Here is a 20387-nt window from a genome sequence, read left to right on the forward strand (position 1 = left end):
AGTCTGGCTAATGGTTTATCAATTTTGTTAATCTTCTCAAAGAACCAGCTTTTAGTTTTATTTATTTTTCTTATGGTTTCTTTCCTTTCTTTTTCATTTATTTCTGCTCTGATCTTTACGATTTCTTTCCTTCTGCTCACTTTGGGGTTTCTTTGTTCTTCTTTCTCTAGTTGTTTGAGGTGTAAGGTTAGGTTGTTTATTCGATCATTTTCTTGTTTCTTAAGGTAGGACTGTATTGCTATAAACTTCCCTCTTAAAACTGCTTTTGCTGCGTCCCATAGGTTTTGGGTTGTTGTGTTTTCGTTGTCATTTGTTTCTAGATACTTTTTGATTTCCTCTTTGATTTCAACATCATAAAAGCCATATATGACAAACCAAAAGCCAACATGGTTCTCAATGGAGAAAAACTGGAAGAATTCCCTCTAAGAACAGGAACAAGACAAGGGTGTCCACTCTCACCACTGTTATTCAACATAGTTTTGGAAGTGTTAGCCACAGCAATCAGAGAAGAAAAAGAAATTAAAGGAATCCAAATTGGAAAAGAAGAAGTAAAATTATCACTCTTTGCAGATGACATGATACTATATATAGAAAACCCTAAAGACTCTACCAGAAAACTGCTAGCACTCATTGATGAGTTTAGTAAAGTAGCAGGATACAAAATTAATGCACAGAAATCTCTTGCATTCTTATACACTAACAACGGAAGAGCAGAAAGAGAAATTAAGGAAACTCTCCCATTCACCATTGCAACCAAAAGAATAAAATACCTAGGAATAAACCTGCCTAAGGAGGCAAAAGATCTGTATGCAGAAAACTTTAAGACATTGATGAAAGAAATCAAAGATGACATAAACAGATGGAGGGATATACCATGTTCCTGGATTGGAAGAATCAACATCGTGAAAATGACTGTACTACCCAAAGCAATTTACAGATTTAATGCAATCCCGATCAGATTACCAATGGCATTTTTCACAGAACTAGAGCAAGAAATCTTACTATTTGTATGGAAACGCAAAAGACCCCGAATAGCCAAAGCAATCTTGAGAAGGAAAAATGGAGTTGGTGGAATCAGGCTTCCTGACTTCAAACTATACTACAAGGCCATAGTGATCAAGACAGTATGGTACTGGCACAAAAATAGAAAGGAAGATCAATGGAACAGAATAGAGAACTCAGAAGTAAGCCCAAACACATATGGGCACCTTATCTTTGACAAAGGAGGCACGAGTATACAATGGAAAAAAGACAGCCTCTTCAATAAGTGGTGCTGGGAAAATTGGACAGCAACATGTAAAAGAATGAAATTAGAACACTTCCTAACACCATACACAAAAATAAACTCCAAATGGATTAAAGACCTACATATAAGGCCAGACACTATCAAACTCCTCGAGGAAAACATAGGCAGAACACTCTTTGACATACATCAAAGCAACATCCTTTTTGACCCACCTCCTAGAATCATGGAAATAAAATCAAGAATAAACAAATGGGACCTCATGAAACTTAAAAGCTTTTGCACAGCAAAAGAAACCATAAACAAGACTAAAAGGCAACCCTCAGAATGGGAAAAAATAATTGCCTATGAAACAACGGACAAAGGATTAACCTCCAAAATATACAAGCAGCTCATGCAGCTTCATACCAAAAAAGCAAATAACCCAATCCACAAATGGGCAGAAGACCTAAATAGACATTTCTCCAAAGAAGACATACAGATGGCCAACAAACACATGAAAAGATGCTCAACATCACTCATCATCAGAGAAATGCAAGTCAAAGCCACAATGAGGTATCACCTCACACCAATCAGAATGGCCATCATCACAAAGTCTGGAAACAACAAATGTTGGAGAGGGTGTGGAGAAAAGGGAACTCTCCTGCACTGTTGGTGGGACTGTAAGTTGGTACAGCCACTATGGAAAACAATTTGGAGGTTCCTTAAAAAACTACAAATAGAACTACCATATGATCCAGTAATCCCACTCCTGGGCATATACCCAAAGAAAACCATAATCCCAAAAGAAACTTGTACCATAATGTTTATTGCAGCACTCTTTACAATAGCCAGGACATGGAAGCAACCTAAATGCCCATCAACAAATGAATGGATACAGAAGATGTGGCATATATATACAATGGAATATTACTCAGCTATAAAAAGGGATGAGATGGAGCTATATGTAATGAGGTGGATAGAACTACAATCTGTCATACAGAGTGAAGTAAGTCAGAAAGAGAAAGACAAATATTGTATGCTAACTCACATATACGGAATCTAAAAATGGTACTGATGAACTCAGTGACAAGAACAGGGAAGCAGATACAGGGAATGGACTGGAGAACTCGAGGTATGGGAGGGGGCGGGGGGTGAAGGGGAAACTGAGAAGAAGCAGGAGAGTAGTACAGACATATATATACTACCAACTGTAAAATAGTCAGTGGGAAGTTGTTGTATAACAAAGGGAGTCCAACTCGAGGATGGAAGATGCCTTAGAGGACTGGGGCAGGGAGGGTGGGGGGGAATCGAGGGGGGGGCGTCAAGGAAGGGAGGGAATATGGGGATATGTGTATAAAAACAGTTGATTGAACCTGGTGTACCCCCCAAAAAAATAAAATAAAATAATAATAAAAAAAAAAAAAAAGAATAGGAAAAATGATATAAAGGATTAGAAAACACATTACAAAGAAAAAGAAAAGCTCCATAGAAATACAAGCTTGTATTTTACCAAGTTTGAGCCATATTTCAGAAATCTGATATCCATCCAAAACAAAGTGAATATTTTTTTTATATTAATTTCTATTATGAGGTGATATACTCGTCTTAGTTCTTTGGATCAAGTGCTGTGTTTGGAAGAAAATTATTCCTGTACATCATAATTGGTCTCTTTTTCAGGAGAATCATCACTATTGAAACATTTAAAACAAATTAATTACTTTAAAATGAAATTAATTCTGTTATCATTCAGAAGCATGTGATTTTAAATAATAGGAAAATGAGATTTTTATCTTTGTTGAGTAAATATTCTGCATACAGAGAAATTGGTGACTCTGAATGTTCAGTTTAGTTCCACATGTGTGGTGTGACTATCTAGTATGTACCAGAGTCTATGTGAAGTACCAGGATATGTAATTAGGTTAACATAGGTTATCTAATCCAGGTCATGATAAATGAATTGTGCATCCAACATATATATTTCTCTGAACTTAAGTTTCTAAATTTGAGTCAAATGGGATGACAGAACCAGTTATAGATTGGTATTCCATTAAATAGTTAAGACAAATTGCTTTAGAATCAGACAGACCTGGGTTCAAATCCTGGCTCCTTAGACTTGGTAGTTGTGTGACCTGAGGAAAATAATTTAATGTTGTTTGATTCATTTTTCCTTCACTCTAAAGGATTAAGTGAAACTACGTAATTGAAGCACTCAGCATAGTGCCTATTTTACTGTACTATTTCAATAAATGGTGAGTGTTAACTACAATTATATTGCAGATAGAAATGTGACCTATACATATATATTTCATGGACATGTGACCTATGTAGTCACACAGGGCCTCCACACACAGAAGGACCCTGCTCTTGGTTTAATATCTTCTTCTTGCCATCTTGAAATTCTTAATCACTTTTGAACAAGGAGCCCCTCATTTTCATTTTGCACTGAATCCTGCAAAGTATGATTGTCTGGATTGCAGATGAGTTTATGAAATTTTGCACGTATTATCTCATTTTAAAAGTTATTTCATTTAACTGTCCTAACAGCTTTGGAAGGAAATTGAATTGACTTGGAAGTCACAAATTATTTATAGCATCAACCAGGCCACATCACTCATATGTAAAATAATTCAAAAGAAAATCTCTGTTTATTGACTCTAGCCAGTGTACTTTCCTCTTTTGTCCCCCTGAATTATAATAGCCACCTTCCAATGTATCAAAAATCAGTAAAGATGACTGAGGAACTCAGCATTTTTAAAAAAAATTGGTATCATTTTTTTAAAATAATTGGGAATAATCATTTAACTTTTATAGTCCAAATGCAAATAGTGTTTTTTTTTTTTTTACTTTTTAAGGATTTTATCATCATCATTAAATTTCATGTAACATTACTTTTCAAACAGAATCACTGTATTCCTTGCCTGCACTCACCACCTGTAGGCAAAGCAGATCGTATGTATAAGACTTCAGTGTTTGTTTGAAAGAGTAAATTGACCTTTTTGTTAACATTTTCTTCTCTAAGGTTGCCAGGCTAAAAGATATGATCATCAACTACTGACATCAATCCTTCATTAACATTACCTTTAGCTGTTATTTAATAATCATTTGATTTATTATGGATTAATCAACACATTTATATAAAATTACATAGAATTTACATAGAACAATTTGTGAACAATAGCATGCAACTAAAAGCTGTAGCTTTTAGGTAGTTTAAAAGGAAATAAAGCCCAGCAACAATTCTTAGCCCATTTAGGGATTTACTATTCAAGGCGTGGCTTGTGAACCAGCAGCATCAATATCATCTGGGAGCTTATTAGATGAAAAACCTCTTGCTTCTCCGCAGATCTACTGAATCAGAATCTGTATTTTAATAAGATCCCTGGGTGATTTCACATGCAAATTAAAGTTTGAAAATCACTAAGCTAGAGCACCTCAGCCACTATATTTTATTGACATCGTTGACTATAAGATGCACAATTATGTTATGATTGGCATTAAACACTGCCAATTGACCTAGGCTAGAATGCACCACAATTGACTAGAATCTGTATTTTAAACACACTAAAATATAAAACAATTTACAATTTAGTAGCACAGTAGTGACTGAGGTTTACAGCCAGAGCCTCAGCATTCAAAGCGCCAAGACCCTGGGAAAACTCTCCCAGGTTCAGTTCTCCCCTAGCCCCTGCATGGTCTTGGCCTTTTTTGGGAGATGGTTATCAGGGTCTTTGTGTCCAGTTACACTGAGGGCAGATAAACCAACAGGACCCATGCAGGGCCAGTTCCCCAACAGTCTAAATTTAGAGGCAAATACAGTCTTAGGATGAGTTGTACTTACTATCCAAGCAATAAGCTTTTGCTTCCGAAATAGTTGGAACTAAGCCTGTGACCATTAAAGTAAAATGCCTGTGTGTTTTAATAACAGTTTTAAACTAGGTCTCCTAACCTTTATTTGATTTTAAGTACTGCTTTCATAGCAAAATTTGTTCCCTTGCAAAAGTGCTGAAAATCATTGTGTGCAGGTTTACTTGGGCTAATTATTATTTTTGCATGGTAGTATTCTTTTGCTGAATTTTCCATATACAGTTTTCACATTTTTTTAGGCCATGGTTTATTCAAGATTATTTTACCTTACCACAGTTTGCTAACTTAAACAGATTTCTATGTATTTATTTACATTTTAACGACTTTGAAACATAATGGATTATGCCCTAAAGGAAGTAAACTCTTCCTTGTATATAAATTAGACAGTTGAGGATTTGAGGCATTGTTACCATTTAGGGAAATGCTGCTTCTGCATCAAGAATTTTAGTAAGAGCCCCCTAGAGGCAACTAAGAAGTATGACACCTCTTTAAACTGAAGCACCCTCAGCCTAAAATTTTCTCGGTGATTAAATGAACAGAGATGCCTTTAACTGACATAAGTGGGAAAACCATTAACCCCAGGAAGAATGTGAAGTGTGCACTTATATAATGCTTATAAAAAGATAACTTTATCTGAAGTGAGGTTGCTGCAGACTTTGCAATAGAAGAAGGAGGTATCACAGACCCTTCAAAATTTCTTTAGTACACCAGATTTTTATGGCACTTTATAGCTTTCTCCATTATCTTCTAAACTCAATTTGTAATTAGAGGCTATTTGTTCTTGAAGATATAGTGAAACTAAGTTTATTTGACTTTATTAGATTAGAATATCACTGAAAATACCACCACTTATTTTCATTCCCTACCCAGGGAAATGCAGCCTTTTTTCACTTCATGCAACTTTACTTACACTTTTAATGCAACTCTTTATTTCTGTCTTGAAAATACACAAAACACAGGAAGCAATTAAATTTTTTTAAAATTTTTATTGAAATATAGTTGCTTTACAGTGTGCTAGTTTCTACTGTACAGCAAAGTGAATCGGTTATATGTATACATATACCCTATCTTTTTTGGATTTCCTTCCCATTTAGGTCACCACAGAGAACTGAATAGAGCTCCCTGTGCAATACAGTAGGTTCTTATTAGTTATATCTTTTATACATAGTATCAATAGTGTATATATGTCAATCCCAATCTCCCAATTCTTTCACCCCCCACCTTTCCCCTTGGTATCCATATGTCTGTTCGCTACCTCTGTGGCTCTATTTCTGCTTTGTAAGTAAGATCGTCTATACCAGTTTTTTCAGATTCCACATATATACGTTGATATACAATATTTGTTTTTCTCTTTCTGACTTCACTCTATATGACAGTCTCTGGGTCCATCCACATCTCTACAAATGACACAATTTTGCTCCTTTTTATGGTTGAGTAATAATCCATTGTACCACATCTTCTTTATCCATTCATCTGTTGATGGGCATTTAGGTTGCTCCCATGTCCTGGCTATTGTAAATTATGCTGCTGTGAACATTGGAGTGCATGTATCTTTTTGAATTATGGTTTTCTCTGGGTATATGCCCAGTAGTGGGATTGCTGGGTCACATGGTAGTTCTATTTTTAGTTTTTTAAGGAACCTCCATACTGCTCTCTATAGAGGCTGTATCAAATTACATTCCCACCAATAGTGTAAGAGGGTTCCCATTTTTCTACACCCTCTCCAGCATTTGTTGATTGTAGATTTTGTGATGGTGGCCATTTCGACTAATGTGAGATGATATCTCATTGTAGTTTTGATTTTCATTTCTCTAATAATTAGTGATGCTGAGCATCACTTTGTTGGCCATCTGTATATCTTCTTTAGACAAATGTCTATTTAGATCTTCTGCCCATTTTTTGATTGGGTTGTTCGTTTTTTGATATTGAACTCCATGAGCTGTTTGTATATTTTGGAGATTAATCTGTTGTCAGTTGCTTCATTTGCAAATATTTTCTCCCATTCTGAAGTTTATCTTTTCGTCTTATTTATGGTTTCCTTTGCTGTGCAAGAGCGTTTAAGTTTAATTAGGCCCCATTTGTTTATTTTTGTTTTTATTCTCATTACTGTAGGAGATGGGTCAAAAAAGTTGTTGCTGTGATTAATGTCAAACTGTGTTCTGCCTATGTTTTCCTCTAAGAGTTTTATAGTGTCTGGCCTTACGTTTAGGTCTTTAATCCATTTTGAATTTATTTTTGTGTATGGTGTTAGAGAGTGTTCTAATTTCATTCTTTTACATATAGCTGTTCAGTTTTCCCAGCACCACTTATTGAAGAGGCTGTCTTTCTCCATTGTATATTCTGGCCTCCTTTGTCATAGATTAGGTGACTATAAGTGCGTGGGTTTATCTTGGGGCTTTCTATCCTGTTCCATGGTCCATATTTCTATTTTTGTGCCAGTACCATACTGTCTTGATTTCAGTAGCCCTGAGGTATTGTCTGAAGTCAGGGAATCTGATTCCTCCAGCTGTTTTTTTTTTCCCCCAAGATTTCTTTTTCTATTTGAGGTCTTCCGTTTTTCCATACAAATTGTAAAATTTTTTCTTCTAGCTCTGTGAAAAATGCCATTAGTAATTTGATAGGGACTGCATTGAGTCTGTGGATTGCTTTGGGTAGTATAGTAATTTTTACAATGTTGATCCTTCCAGTCCAAGAACATGGTATATCTCTCCATCTGTTTGTATTGCCCTTGATTTCTGTCATCAGTATCTTATAGTTTTCTGCATACAGGTCTTTTGCCTCCTTAGGTAGGTTTATTCTTAGGTATTTTATTCCTTTTGTTGCAATGGTGAATGGGATTGTTTCCTTAATTTCTCTTTCTGATCTTTCATTGTTAGTGTATAGGAATGCAAGAGATTTCTGTGTATTAATTTTGTATCCTACAATTCTGCTAAATTCCTTGATTAACTTTAGTAGTTTTCTGGTGGCATCTTTAGGATTTTCTGTGCATAGTATCATGTCATCTGCAAACAGTGACAGTTTTACTTCTTTTTTGCCAGTTTGGATTCCTTTTATTTCTTTTCCTTCTCTGATTGCCATGACTAGGACCTCCAAAACTATGTTGAATAATAGTGGTGAGAGTGGGCATCATTGTCTTGTTCCTGGTTTTAGAGGAAATGCTTTGAGATCATTGAGAATAATGTTTGCTGTGGGTTTGTCATATATGGCTTTTATTATGTTGAGGTAGGTTCCCTCTATGCCTACTTTCTGGAGATTTTTTATCATAAACGTGTGTTGAATTTTATCGAAAGCTCTTTCTGCATTTATTGAAATGATCTTATGGTTTTTATTCTTCAGTTTGTTAATATGGTGTATCACATTGATTGATTTGCGTATACTGAAGAATCCTTGCATCCCTGGGATAAATCCCACTTTATCATGGTGTATGATCCTTTTAATGTATTCTTGAATTCAGTTTGCTAGTATTTTGTTGAGGATTTTTATGTCTATGTTCATCAGTGATATGGGCCTGTAATTTTCTTTTTTTGTAACACCTTTGTCTGTTTTTGGTACCAGGGTGATGTTGGCCTCATAGAACAAGTTTGGGAGTGTTCTGCCCTCTGCAATTTTTTGGAAGAGTTTGAGGAGGATAGGTGTTAGCTCTTCTCTAAGTATTTGATAGAATTCGCCTGTGGAACTGTCTGGTCCCAGACTTTTGTTTGTTGAAAATTTTTAATCACAGTTTCAATTTCATTACTTGTGATTGGTTTGTTCATATTTTTCATATTTTCTATTTCTTCCTGGTTCAGTCTTGGAAGGTAGGGAGCAATTAAATTTGAAGTGGAGTATCCAGAAATGTAGTTTAAGTAATAGGAAAGATTTTTACATTCATATTAGTTTTTCTTTAAGTACTGTAGTACTTATGATTCTTGAGTAACAATCCTTCAAAATTTGTGCATTTATTCACCAAGCTCTCACTGAGTGCTAGCTTATGTCTCTAGCACTGAGAAGATGCTGAATTTACAAATATGGATGATTTCCGTTGCCTTGGATAGATTCTGAAGACACATAACCATTAAAATGAACTTCAGTGATTTTAATTCAACAACAACAAAATGTATCAAATGACCTCTATGAAATGAGCCGGTGCAAGATGCCAAGTGAGGATAGAAAAAGAATAAGACATGGTACAGTTGAAACAACACATAAGTAATTAGGTCACCTTATTCTGCTTTTCCATCTCACCTTGGGCTTATCTCTATTATAGTATTGCTAATGTAATTGTGTCAGTGTTTGATCAACTAGGGTTTCTCAAGAAGATTATGCCCTAATGCCCTAAGACATCTATTGTATGTAATAGTGCTAGTTATATATCATCAATGGGAAAATTGAAAAAAATAGTTACTCAACTAATTTTCTATGTTCTGTGGTTGAGAAAACTAGGGGAGACTTCTTTTGCTAGCAGGACTTGTGCCTTTATTTCCTTCATGCTAGAACCTGAGGAGTAGTTGGTGCTGTATAATCCTTGAGTAGATTCATTATAAGTACACTCAAGTGAGATAAGTTCTACAACAAAGGTTTGTGCTGCATTCCAAGGCAACACAGTGTAGGGAGGGTGGTCAAGAAATGTCAAAAAACAGACTTTCCCAAGGAGATGCTATTTGAGCTTAGCATTGAAAGAAAAATAGTATATCTCTAAGTGAATAGGATGTGAGTTACAAAGTTTGACACAGAGTGAAAGTTGGAGAAAGGGCACGGTTGTAAAAGAATACACAACCATGTTTGGGGGGATGTCTGGGGTCAGTCAGTGTGACTCAGGAATGGATGCATGGAAGGGAGGTGAACGCTGATGCTGGATACAAATTGGAGGAGATGATGTTGAAAATGGATAAAATGATGACAGGAAATGACTGCTCCAGCAGTTGAAAATTTTGTGTATTAGGAATCACCTCTGAGTTTATTAAACTGCAGATCCCTATTCTCACAGCTTCTGATTTAGCAGTAGACCTGCATTTTAAACAAAAATTTTAGGTAATACAGATGAAAATGATGTAAGGACTTTAACAAAGACTGCTATTTGTTATCGGGTGCTATGGATACTTCTGGAAAGATCTGTGATAAGGCCAGGATTTAATATGAATGAAGGATCAAAAGACCCTAAGCCTCCAGTTTAAAAAAGAGAAAACTGAAACAGACCAAGGAAGAGATGTTAAGGGTTGATCTAGGCAAGGGTAAAACAGGGAATAACAAACAATCAAAGGTACAATCAAGGTGATTTGATGAGTTTTGGAGAAGAAAGAATTAAAAAATACCAATACAAGACAAATCTATATATTTCTACCAAAACCAAGGAATCAAACCAGATATTTTTCTTCAGATCAGAGCTCAAAGGAGTGGGAACAAGAGCACTGTGAAGCATGAAGGAAGTAAGAAAACTGGCTTCCCGGAATGCACTTTTTGATCATTTGGAGTGCACAACTCTGAAGGCTGGCCAGCACATGTGAAGTGTAACACAATGCATTTTACTAAACCTCTCTGAGCACAGGGTTTTTCACCTGTCAAGTGAAAGGATTAAGCTTTGTATACTTTAAGGTCCATTCCTACAATAATAAGGTTTAAGTTTTGAGGTAAAACCCTTCCTGTGGTCATGATTGCAAACACAGATAAGCATTTTTTACACAAAGCTATCTGAAAGTCCTATTTTCAGAAGTCCTCTAGCCAAAAATGTTCTAACATATCACTCTGAGTGACCTTCATTTTCCTCAAAAGATAAGAAAAGATAAGATTTTTTTCTACCACCACCTCCCTGATCAAACAGCAAATCAGAACAAAACAGCAAATAAAATACTCCAATAATCTAAGACAAAATGTGAGTTTAAAGAGATTCCTATCTTCCTGCTTAGTTTGTTATTTGTTTCTTTCTTTCTTCTCACCTCGCCCTTAAGGAAAGTTTGGCAAAGCCTCCAGAATCAGATTATCAAGAAGCAGCACAAATTTGAGTCTTTCTCTGCCCAGGCCCTTGAAGTCTTTCTGAGGCAACCACCTGCTTGATGCTGGGAGGCCAACATTCTCATTAAGTTTTGTGGTTTTCTGTCAAACAAGCTTCATCACTCTAAACCTGAAGCTGGTCCCACAGTCCAGGCATAGGGCATATGATCAAAACACTCAGTGTTTTAAAAAATTCAAAACACCGGATATACTTCCACTACTATATACCTCCTTGTATTCTAGCAAAGGTAGGTGGGTGGGCTCTGCATGTCATTGCCTTGTAGTTTATTTTTAAATGACAGTTTGAATCTAGGAGGGTGATGGTGCTTGGGAGCAGGTGAGAGATCTCTACCAGAAAGTAGATTTTAAGAATGGTATGATTAGGGATTGCCTTCGAGGAAAGTTTTAGCCTGGAAATTTGTAGTATGGAGCAGGGAGATACCAGAGGCCAACTATGTCTTCTGTTCTTTGAAGGAAAAATACTCATAACAATCGATCCCCCCTGGCTCTAGGGCTGAAATGAATTAAAGAAGAGAAATGAGAGAGGAACTGTCTCTGCAGTTGGTACTATGATCGCACATGCTCAGTAGTGAGTAAGCGTGGGAGGTGAAAGTGTCAGTAGAAGAGACAGACGAGATTCAAGAAGTGCTTTCTTCTGCTTCTGGGTTATAGTCTGCTTCCCTCTTTGCCAGAATCCATGTTCCCTTTCATTCTGTCAGGCATAGACAGTGTATATGAACCTGCAGTAATTTTATTAGGAGGAAAGGAAGGAAGGAAGGAAGGAAGGAAGGGAGGGAGGGGAGACTGAGAAGGAGAGAGGGAGAACTTATTTTTGATAATCCTCTTTCTTAGTGGGAAAAATAACATATACAAAATTCAAAAATAAGAGCAACTATAAGAAGTTACATGATGATTTAAAGAAGAAAATTCCGAATGGTGACAAGATCTTTAAAGAAAAACATAATTAATTGGGATTGCTATATATACATTACTAATAAGAAAAAAATATCAAATTGTACAGTTAAATATATGCAGTTTATGTATGTCAGTTGTATCTCAATAAAAGTTCTTAAAGAAAAAAAATTAAATTAAATTAAAACAAACCAAAAAACAAACAAACAAAAAATCCTTAAATACAGAGGATCTCTCTGGGGCTTGAAAGAAAAAAATTAGGAGATATCATTTAATCTAGCTTTCAGTGGAGTTTTCCAGGATGCCAAATTCCGGTCTGAAGAAGAGGTAGGGGAAGATGTTTACTCCCACTCTCCCATCCATAATCCTGGGATGTTATTTTTTTATGTTTTTGGTCCTGAGATCCCATACCCAGTATATGTGTGGTTGTCTGTATTTCTGTATTTTCTGTGCCACCTAATTTATGAATTTCCCAAATCTGGATGAAATACATTGGCATCCATTAAACTGTAGCTGTTCAGATTTGCAGCCTTTTCCATAAGGCTATACAATTTTAAAGAAAAAGAAAAGATGGTATTTCATCCTATTCCAAATGAAGGGAGAACTGAAGAGGCATGTTTTGGCCTCACTGTTAACTGTTAGTAGAGCTGGGTAGAGAAATAGGTCTTATGATTCTTGCCCCAGACTCTTTCACATTATAGCTCCTTCCACCAGCTGCCATCTTATTATTGATTCCTTCCCTAACTTCATGGAACCAGTGAGCATTGCAGGTAACAAAGATGTCATAGTTCTGTTTGATAACACCTGGCTTGTGTCCCACTAACCAATGAGATAAAATTGCCTCAGAGCAAAGAAGGAGCTAAGCTTATCTTATGCAACAGTACATTTTCATGGTATTTAAATACACTCTAATCTATAATGTGCATGGCAGACCTGGCAGACTGTAACTAAATTGAAGTGGTTTTTAAATCCTCCAGGTCAACACTATGTAAACTTATGAAAGTCTATTTAAAAAAGGTGTTAATGCGTGGTAAAATTATCATGAAAAAAAAATTTTTTTTTTAATTTGTGGCTTAATTTCAAATCTCAGACTGTGCTCTCCACTCTTCCTGTTTCTTAAGCACTTTCCAAATGACCATTTTGGACCTTCTTGAACAACTGACTTTCCTAGAGTTGCATTGCAGAAGTCAAGTTCATGATTTCTGTGAGTTAATCTCGTAATTAACTTAACTCAAGCCTTTGACATACTATATCTGGCCCCATTTATCAGAATTTCTATTGTTCCAGTAGCGTCCTAAAACCTGTGTATCTAGCATGTGTGTCAAACCTAAAATCACACTATTTGAAGGACAGGTCTAAGAGTTAAATTCTCAGATTCTAAGCATATTGGATCTTTGCAACACTCTGATTTAGTTTACCTATGACTTCTTTCTTAGGGAGTTATGCTAACATGACATAGACATCAAATGTTAACATCAGAAGGAAATATAGCATTGTATATATAGTGGTTAGAAAAAAACAACCCTAATTACACAAGTGAGGAAACTTAGATTAAGTGACTTTGCCCAAGTTGTTATTATTATTATTATTATTTGCAAAGATGTCTCTAGTAAGTTGGGTATTCTTGATGCACCTAATACAATTTCAGCTTAACAAAATAGTAACCATGTTGGTAGAAGCAACCACAATATTACTCAATATTTCTTTCCCCTAATTTTCATTTACAAATAAACTTAGAATGTGAAAATGTAGTTTCCCACTGCCAATTTTTTAAATGTCACAATCTTTCATGTCATTTTTCTCTTTTCTTATTCTTACCAGAACTTTAATGATCACATGATTCTACAAGCATCTCTCGAATTAACCTTGAGTTTCTTGTCTGTCATATCAAACAGAAAAGTTTATCAAGAACTGTTGGAGAAAGGTCGCAGTTCAGTTATTTCTCTAGAAACTTTCCTTCTAAGTAGAACTGTGAGCTTATGTAGGGCCCATAAAACAGATCTCACATTTATTGCTATCCCTTGCCACAGAAAGCAAATCTTAGTATTTTCACTTAGAAATTCCACACCCCCTCCCCCCTTATTTTTAGTCTCCTATCATAACCAAACCCTACAGGTTATACCATATCTATCACTGCAAGGATGTAACTGTAATTACATCCTAATTAAGTGATAGACTTCTAATTAAGCAATTATATTATGTGTGTTCTTATCATTTTCAGAAAAAATATAGTTTTACTTCAGGATTTTTTTTTTTAAGCTTTTCAACAACCTGCTGTATTTGAGCAGTTCTTTCTTCTTGCTTTTGGAGTCAGGTACCTCTCTTCTAATTATTATCTTTGTTCCTCATTTAATCTAAAACTCTGTCTAGGCAATTTGCAATATTAATTTCTCATATAAGCAATCAATCTGCTTTCCTACCTTTGATTTTGCATCCCCCAATTTTCAATATGCCTTTCTGCTCTCCTTCAATTAGGTTTATAGTCATTGAGATGACTAAAATCCACTCCACCAACCGACAAAACAATTATTCACCCTTTCCACCCTGTTTAAAATGCATTAAATTTCTATCCACAACTGGAATTATAATGCATTTTCCAGCTTCTTATAGAAAGCATCAAACCGTTTCTGATGATTTCCTTTTCATCAAGTGCAACTGCTTCAACCCCAATTAGCACGACAAGTTTTTCAATCCTGTATTCCCTCTTCTGATGAAGAAATTATGACTTGGTTTCTGGGATGTTGACTCATACAACTTTCATTGAAGCATATTTGCTCTGAATTACTTTTCTTTCTCATTTCTCCTTATCTTAAAATTCCTCTTTCATGCAACACCCACCCCCTCATGTTTTTGGAAAAGCATCACCAAGTATGTTTTCTTTATTATACAATAATTTTTAAGTCAAGAATTTTTTTTTTTCAGTATTTTGCACTTAGCATTGTGGGAGTACTCACAGTCTTTCCCCCAAAATAGCTTCCCATCAAACTGGGAGGTCAGATTTCAAAAGATGAACATATTTGTTTAATCCCTCATTATTTAGTGATCACCTTCTAAAGGCTCATTTTATTTGGAGCCATTTGGGTTATCAATTTTTGTAAGGTCTGAACCCTGCCTCTTAATGAGCTTGTAGTCTAAGAGTAAAGTGGTTTATTGTATGGACCTTAGAGGAATACTGCCTAGGACTTGGTTTTGGTCCGACCTTGTGCAAGTAAATCACATTCTGTCCCTCTGTTTCCTCATCATCTCATTTATAAAGTAGGGATATAAAAGTTTTATCTCATGAGGTATTTGTGAGGTTTAAATGAGATACTTCATGTACCTTTAGGAAAGTTAGGAATTAGAGCTGATAAGCATGGATATGGTTGGCACTGAGATATTTTACACATACTGTTTAATCTTCATAATAAACAAGTAGAGTGATCATTATTCTCTGATTTTTTCCCCCCTAAGGAGAAATGGCTCAGGAAAGCTAAGTAATTTGCCTGAGGCTTCATCCTATTAGTTTATTGAACAAAGTTTCAAATAAATTCAGTCTGATTCTAAAACCTGTTTCAGGGCAGCAACAGGGAGAGAGTTGGATAAAGGTGGAAAAAATAAGTTTTGTTTTAAACTCATTCATTCATTTGTTTAACAAATTGACATGGAAGAGGTATTGAAGCTTTAGAAATGGACGTGCTCATCTGCAAAGATAATGAGGGAAGACAGGTGGAGACTCATTCATTTTTTTATTTAAAAAACATGTCCTGAACACTGAGCTGCATTCCAAGTGTGTGCTGGCTGCTGGACAGCAAACAAGAAAATCTATTTCGTGCCTGAAAAACCTGCAGAGAGGTTCCTCTGCTGCTGTGGAATGCAGGGCGGGTGCTCAAGAGAAAGATTAGGAGCCACACAGAGGAGGTATAGAAGATTTGGGAATATACATGCCCATCGGGGAAGGGAACGAGGAGAGACAGGAAGAGAATGGAACCACCTGAACCTTGAGAAGTACCCTTGTTAAGAAGTAAGGGCCGGAAGAGAAGACAGGGAAGAGAAGAGGTCAGAAGGGAAGGGATGTATCCCAGAGTCTAGGGAAGGAACCTAATCACAGGTAAGACCACAGGAGGGGACAGCTTCAGAGGGGGCCTTATGGCTGGAGACGATGAGGGAGATGCTTGAAAGTACATACTCGGGCTGCTCCAGTGAATCAGAGACACTGAGCCTGCTGACACATCAGTCAAAGGTTTAAGGGATTGTGATATGGCTAGAGGATTATTCTCATCTGAGGCAACTAAGACAAAGACCCAGATCAAGTCTAGGACAGAACCATGACCTTCCCAAGACAGCCTCCTCCATTTGACTTTGCTTATTAAGAACCAAGTCCTAGGGAATTTTCCATAGGCCTCGTAAAGACCTGAGGAGCAAGTCAACAGGACCCTTCTTCCAGACAGACGAGGGGAATTCCTACTGCAGTGTCCTGTGTAGGGTGGAGTCCCTGCAGACTTCCGAACCAGATGGGCAGATGGGTCCTTCCTCCCAGGGAGAACCGGCGAAGTCTACCATCTGTTCTACCAGATACAGATCTTTCTCTTTTGTAATTTTGACCTGGCCAAGCTATTTCTTTTAGTAGTTGTGAAGAAATTGTTGTGAACTACACAGCATTTCAGTCCAGGCACAATGGAAGAGTGAAGAGAGTTAAGGATCTGGAGTCAGACAAATCTGCACTCCAATCCTGAGTCCAGCACTATTGATGAATCATACAACCTCTTTGTATGTGAATTTTTGTATAATGAGAGAGGGTAACAAAGGGTTATTTTGACAATTTAAAATGGTGTATATCAAAGTACAAAGAGGGGATGCTCCCCAAAACAGAAGCGTTTTAAACAGTATGGCATATATTATGAAAAACAGTAACAATTATTATAAAAGACATGGGAGATCTGAGAAAGGACAAGGATTTGAGAAAAGGTGATGGAGGCAGTTCTGGAAGACAGTGGTCCTAAGAACTCAGATTGCAAGAGCTTAAGGAAAAAGTGGATACTGAAGAAACAGGAAAAGTCTTTTTTTTTTTTTTTTAAAGAAAATTGGCAATGAGCAGAAGAGATAGATTATTTGGATTGATGGAAGAAGTCTAACGCTGAAGGGAAGTTTCCAACTCCTGATCATAACTGTGAAATCAAAACAAATGTGAATATCAGTTCTAATCTAGCTGGGAATAAATATGCTTTTGAAAAGTTAGTTTTCTTATAGGAAATCACTACAAGAGTTTTAGGGGGAAATTAGGAGAGAGAAATTGAAAATGCCAGGAAGATAATAGCTTCTATAGCATGTTGTTTATTCTTATTTTGTAGCCTTTATTTATTTTTGCATTGTTTCAGCTCTTGGGCCTCATTTTATTCATGCCATAGCAGGCTGGAGGGGAACTATTAAGGAACACAGTTAATAAGAGTGATGAAAATTAAAATGATGTTGAGCCCTCACTTGAAAAAATAGCTGGGATGCCTACCCCTCAACTCCTCCCTCCCTATGGCAGAATTCCAGGTGATGTGCATTCTCTGAGGCAGCCTTTCCAGTCTTCCTAGGTGCTATTCTTGATCCGTTTTCATTAATCTTACATTTGTCTGCCAGGGAGAACTATTCATACTCATAGTCTCAAATGTTGACCCTGACACCCTTGCTAAGTGCTTCTCTCACTTGGAACAGGGGTGGGGGCGAGGAGGTGGGGAGGAGCAGGGTGAGGTGTGCCTCTTTTTTAACTCTGGCAGATAAATCATAGTCAAAGAATTTGGAACATGCCCTGCTCCCTACAAAAAAAAAAAAAGGAAAGAGAGAGAGAATAATACAGAGAACAATTGAGTAACCCTCAAAGCATCTCTTATATCTCAAAACAATTAATTAGAGACCAAATTCTTTCCTGCTTTCAAAACTCAGAACATATTTTCTGTCGAATCAGATCACAGTCTAAGAAAATCGTCCTTTTTCTTGGTTGCATGTCTTAAACTCGGCACACTAGCATCTCACCATCATTTCCAAAGCCCTCTTCATATTTTATTCTAGATGGCCACTGCGACCTCATAAAAATATACACCCAAGGCTCAGTCTCCCCAGCATACCAGAATTTCCAACCTGGATGTGAAAATTGGACCCAAATTGGATGCTTCATTATTGTTTTTGTTGGTTCCTTCTGAGCAGAGGTCTTCTCTTATTCATTAGAGAATCCCACCTAGTGCCTGGAGAGTGGCTTGGACATAGGCAGAAAATTCAGGTTGGCTGCATAAATGAACAAATGAATTGGTATAGAGTATCACAGAGGGGTCAGCCCTAAACAGTATGAGAGTTTTCTCTAATGTTGAGACAGGATGAAAGGAGGAAGGGAGATGAGGACCCTATGGTGAAAGATGGAGAGAAGGGAAACCAAGAACCCCAGGTTTAGCACCTTTTTTTTAGGATTCAGATGGTGCTAGACTGAATGGAATCAAGGACTAAAACATACACATAAATAATTGCTTCAATGATTAAGTAGCACGCAGCCCGTTTATACCATTCCCATGGGCCTTTAGGAAGAGACACGTCTCAGCCGCTTGTCTCCAGCCTCCACTCTGTCTTAGAAGGCTTCATTTTTTGGCTGAATGATTCTCTTTTAGCATAATACACACTACCATGTCTAAGACAGTTATCAGAAGGCCTTTCTCCATATTTAGCAAATGGCTCCCTCCGTGGCTCTCCTACACTGATGCTTGCAGTTATTGAAGGTTGCCAGATAATTCTCATGTGTATTTTGATATTTTTCTTAGGACTGAGAAATTGATAGACATATGAACAAAGTTTCAGTTTACTTAGATATGAGCATGTGTCCTGATCTACCTTTATATCAAATATGAAATACAAACCTAAGAAATTTTATACATATATTTATAAGTGCAAATATACTTTATCGGTGTGGAAATATTTTTAGCTGTGATACATGGCAAACATTGTCTTTTTCAGTCGTTAATTTTAAAGACACGTGTCACTATTTATTAATGTTGCCTTTTCACAATTTTCACCTTTTAAAGAATGTCTTTTCATAGGTTTTGTAGGCTGAGATGCCAAGGGTATTGTCACACAACTCCAGGTGTATGATGATATCTATTTTTCCCTAACGTTTCTAATATGCATCATCCAATATTTCAACATCATAGATGTATTGGGTATAAGAACAACTATCACTTGCCACTTAAAACGTTACTGAAGAAGTCAAGGGAATTTTGGTTACTTTCCTCTTTGCAAACAACAGATAAGATTACATTGTACAATTAATATACAAAATCTATTCTGTTAGAACCACCAACCATAGGGATCAGATATACTCCAAAAATATGAATCTATATTTGGATCTGTTTGATTCATAAAACATTTTCATGTCTACCATCTAAATCTTTTTTTTTGAGTCGTTTTAAAAATTGATAGTATTAAAGAGAAAAGTTGAATGTCATACTATATTTTTAATTTTTTTTATTTTACAGTTTTTAATGAAAGTTGTATATTAGATTATTTCTGCATCTTCTCAATTGTTTCTTCCTTATATTTGCCCTTTTCCTTTCCTACTTGGCAAGGTTTGGCTTTATACTCAATGATCTTCTTCTGGTCTTTGTCCAGTTTAGTCTAGTGATAACCACCTTTCTGGGGTGAATTCACGTGCGCTCAGTTGTGCCATCAGCCTTCTCCCTCTGCACTCGTTCAGTGTAGAAGACATATTTCTTCCTGGAAAATCTGGACTACTTTGCCACCTTGTGGCCCTCTGTAGCGCTGTTGCACAGCTTGAACGTCATCCTTTTGGATGGGCATGGATGGAACACTGCCTCAGCTCTTTAGAAAGAGGGGAAGGCATAATCTCCCTGCGAATGTGGGAAGGTGCATTGCTGTGCCTTTTACGGTTCTTGCTTCGGTCAAAAGTCACAAAGGCATTGCATTTCATTTTGGCTGCTGGTGCTTCAGCGATCTTACTGTATTTTTTATACTGCACAGTTTCTATTATTTTAAAAATAGAGAAACTATGGGAGAAATGCATATACTTATAAAGTCAGTGTTCTTTAAGTATCTATATAGAAGTTCCCATTAGTACCAGGTGACGCAGGCCCCATGGGTTCATGTGCAATCCACTTGTCAGTGCCGAAGAACTGAAGTAGAGCTGGGCTGATTGGGGTGAAGAAAATATTCTCTACATATCTTTTGCGCTTTCACATAAAATTTATCCCTTTAGTTATCCCTCATCGCAGCTACTCACCTTATCATGCTTTAGTTTACAAGACTCACAAGAAGTAACACTTGGTCAGAAACCCATGGTTCTGTTCAAATAAATGGCACAAACAATCTGATCTTAGATAATTTCATTTTGAAATGACTGAGGGCAGGGCATGGAACGGGAGGTGGAGGCAGAGGAAGTGTGCTCTCTTTGGCCCAG

At 36.7% G+C, this 20387-nt stretch overlaps 1 protein-coding gene and 1 pseudogene across 19 annotated transcripts in view; one reads left to right on the forward strand and one right to left on the reverse strand.

Annotated features, from left to right (window-relative positions):
* Positions 1-20387, forward strand: part of NRXN1 (neurexin 1) — a 1070346-nt gene that overhangs the window by 422101 nt on the left and 627858 nt on the right. The window lies entirely within an intron of this gene.
* Positions 19475-19901, reverse strand: LOC130856499 (60S ribosomal protein L26-like; annotated as a pseudogene).

This window comes from Hippopotamus amphibius, chromosome 7 (assembly GCF_030028045.1).
Source record: "Hippopotamus amphibius kiboko isolate mHipAmp2 chromosome 7, mHipAmp2.hap2, whole genome shotgun sequence".
Lineage (NCBI taxonomy): Eukaryota > Metazoa > Chordata > Mammalia > Artiodactyla > Hippopotamidae > Hippopotamus > Hippopotamus amphibius.